Below are 3998 nucleotides of genomic sequence, written 5' to 3' on the forward strand. Positions count from 1 at the left end.
CTGCAGAAATGTATTTTATTTTTGATTACAGTCTGAAAAATGCCATAGAAAGAAGGCCTTTACTATAGATTTGAGAACTGGGCACCCCTTTTCTCTCATTCTTTCATAGGAAAGCCAATGAACATGCTATTGTAGGCTCTCTTCTAGGATAGAAATCCATCCCAGAAGCACAGAAAGGTCCAATTTTGCATGAGAATGGAGCATATCTGAAGGAAGAGCCACTTCTGATTTTTTGTTGGCCAGCGCTGAATACCTTGTGCCACTGTGATCTTTCTCTGCTTCCTCATTATTCTCCAACACCTTCTACTTCTGGAATACCTAAAGGCAAGGAGTACAACTACAAAACCTGGCAGAATCCGCAGAGGAATCAGACTGAATCAGTAAACACTGACTAGAAGTGTGGTGTCTTAGGAACAAGCATATCAGTGTGCTTCTTAAGCTAAACTGTTGAAACACAAACCTGCTACAAATCTTGTATGTTAGCAGGAATCCCAGCCATGATCTGGAGGGCTGGTACAACCCTTTTGCACTGAGATTCCTACAGAAGGCTTTCCCAGGTCCAAGAAACTCTGGGTAGAGCATCTTCCTGTTTCCTGGAGCACACAGGCCATTCATTATGGTATATTGCAGAAAGGGAAGGCTGAGGACAAGCTAATAGAGGTACCATCCTTTCACTATTTGCCTTGATCTAGCTCTCAACACCTCATTTAACTGGAACAAAAGTTATTAACGGAATTGCTGTTAATGCTGAGCCACAGGCCCAGGCACAAGCCAGGATCAGGAAATCTGCATTCCCAGCAGCTGGCCCAAGATTTGTGACAGAAGGTGGATTTTGCTTTCCATTGACTCACACTTACATTGTATAAATCCTGGTTATTGACAAAAGAAATGCAGCAGATTTCATCCTTAGTGCCAATTATTTAACTAGCATCACTGGAACTATTATACTTTATATCTCTTCATATGCAGCATACAAAGAATTACTTCAACAGGATTAAATGTCATATTTCATGGGACTAGCTGTATAAATATTTACAAAGCTAGAGAACATCAAAGACATCTCAGTGTTATTGATTCATGTCAAATATTGAGAAGCTGGGTTAATCAAGGGATTTAAGCAATGCTTTAAACCTTTGAGTCAGCATTGTTGAGATTTATTTGAACTACTCTTACCTTTCAACATCCAAAGTTTTACAAACCGTTTATAACAATAAAGATTTACAGGCCAATTTCCCATCTGCTTGTCTGGGAACATTTCAGTCACTATTGCAAACTCAGAGTAGGCTAGAGAAGTAATAACAGTTGTGGTAAGTGAATCATTCAACAAAAATAAAGTACTCATTTCAGCCTAAAAAAAAAAAGAAAGAGAGAGAAGAAAGAAATGTTCTGATTATGTTGATGTATTAGAGAAATAGTCAGCTGATAGGCAAGCATATATATGATATAAAATGGAGCATGTTCTATACTCCTCAGTCAGAAACAGACCCTAATTTTTGTGTGTGTGTGTGTGTGGTTAAATGAAAAAAAGGCACTGAGAACTGCATGCCTTGTTGAAGAAAAGACTAGCACCTCCTGTTCTGTATTCTGTATATAGTATATGTGAAATACATATGTCTGTATCTATGTGTTTGTGTCTGTTGCTATGTTCATGCACCTGCAAATTGGCTGAGATTTTAAGAATGTAGTGACAGCATTAGTAGAGTTTTGTTTTCAGAAAAAGCTGACTATGCCAGTCTCAGAAAGTCAAGGACCTTTTAGGACTCCTCAGAACAAATCATCTAATAAAATAAAGCCAAATCACTAGCTATTTCCATAACTCTAGTTATAGTACATAGTAGGAGTTAAACAGTTCAGATCTATGTGCGCTCAATTACTCTTCCAGAAACGTAGATTCAGAGCCTTCAGGATGACTGCACTTAGCTCATAGTAACACATATTTAGCAGCTTCCTTAAGCATGTTTTTGTTATGCGTTGACGTGAACCTTCCAATTGTATAAGTTGAATTTTTATTGTCACCAGCTGCTTGTTTTGCTGGATCACACCTAGATCAGCAGGAAGAAACAAGAGACAAATCTATACCCTTCCTGTAACCACACATTGTAACAAATGCGCCAAACTGCATGCCCTATTTCAGTTACTTAAAGTAGATTTTGCTGTGATTTAGCCCCATGATTTCTTGAGGAACAATTATTTCTGTTTTAGGGAATACCTCATCAAAGACAAATCCTGACACTTTTGCTACAGCCTTGACTAACATAGGTCTAGAAGCTTACACTCTTTCAGATCAATACATGTGCTCCAAGAGAAGCGCGGTGCCTGACCCAGTCCAGCTGCACGCTGGATTCGAGCGGGTGCTGGGTGTAAGCAGACAACTCAACAGTTGTCTGCAGTGCTTACTGCCCTTCTTACCAGGAAGGAGCAATCTTCTCTTTCCCTACAGGAAAGGGAGTTTGGAAACCTCCCCAGTCTTTCAGCAAGCAGCAGAACACTCCTTGCGCCACCTCACCTTGCTTGTGTGCACCATCCCAGTCATCCTATTTACCCAGTTCCATCTCCCATAAATTTTCAGCAAAACCAAATGGATTCAGGTAGGAGTTTCTCTTAGTTAATGGAGCGAGTGAAGACCAATGATGATCTCTAATGTATCACAATATTACTTCCATTTTTTTCCAGAGCAACTTCCATTTATCTCATAGTCTGATACGCATCTGTGCAACACTGCTGTTTCTACATCAGCACTCTTTCTGAAGGATCCTAAAGAGATCTGCAAAACAGAAAGAATCTTCACGCACAATCAAATGTTAGCCCAGTGTGAATGCATGGAGAAAAAAATGCAACCCAGCAGGCAGAGCGTAGCAAATGTTTCTCAGCTCACAGCAAAGCCATGCAACAGTTGAAGAACATGGATGAAAATGAAGTATATATTCAAGCAAAACTTAGGTAATTAAGAAAAAAATCCAGCTAGATAAAAGTGGAAGAACTAGCATTCAGTCATAACTTCTGCTGCTCTGGCTACTCTCATTAAAAGCAGCATGACTTCTTTGAATCAGGCTTTGGGCTACACAGCTCTTCAGACATGTAGCACCTCTCTGACTCTCTCAGTCAACATCAAGCACGAACCAACTATTTTCTCCACCATTCTCATTCTTTCCATGGAAGGCTTTCATCCAACTATTGACAGTTCAAAGGGGTAAATCTAACCTTTCAGAAAAGTAATATCATCTATGCAATTGCAGCTTGCTTTCTTTTTAAATGATTTTCAAGGACAAAGTGAGTACATCGCATGCTGAATTACATCGCAGCTTTCCATTTGAAGACCTCAAACCAAATGATTTACAAGGATCAATATTAACAGATAAAGCAATTCACAGCATGATGTAATCTAAAACTGATAAAGAACTGCATTGAAATACTGTTGACTTGTCATGAATTTAATACAAGAGGGCACAGACTGAATTATAGCATTCAAGCATTGCAAAACTGGTGTTCCAGCCCTGGCTGCCTTTTGTTTTGAGATTATAACTCTCACAAATAAATCTCTCCCTCTCAGCTTCCTCCAGCTTTAAAATATTTTAAATGTACTCTCCAGTTGTATTCATAGTTGCACACAAAGTCATAGGTTCTCGGAACATCTCTTTTCCCTCTTTTTCATAATAACCCTTTTCTTTGAATATAGACTGGCTGATGAACTCAGACTTAGGCTTGAGTTTTGGGAGTGAGTGCTTCGTTAGCTGTCACCATTGTTGGTATCCTCACTGGGAACCTCAGTGAATGAAGAGGCTAAAGAGGTGTGCAGAATGAGATACTCTTGTTACACTAGTAAAGCACCAAAGCATAAAGCAAAGCATCCCTATGTGCTTCCCATGCCTATACAACACTGTGTGATTTTTGGTCCATCAATCCAGCATCTTCCATAAGCGGTAAAAATGTCTCCATACAAAAACTAAAACTAAAAAAAAAAAAAAAAAAAAAAAAAAAAAAAAAAAAATTTACCAAAA

This window comes from Haliaeetus leucocephalus, unplaced genomic scaffold (assembly GCF_000737465.1).
Source record: "Haliaeetus leucocephalus isolate CR32 unplaced genomic scaffold, Haliaeetus_leucocephalus-4.0 Scaffold173, whole genome shotgun sequence".
NCBI lineage: Eukaryota > Metazoa > Chordata > Aves > Accipitriformes > Accipitridae > Haliaeetus > Haliaeetus leucocephalus.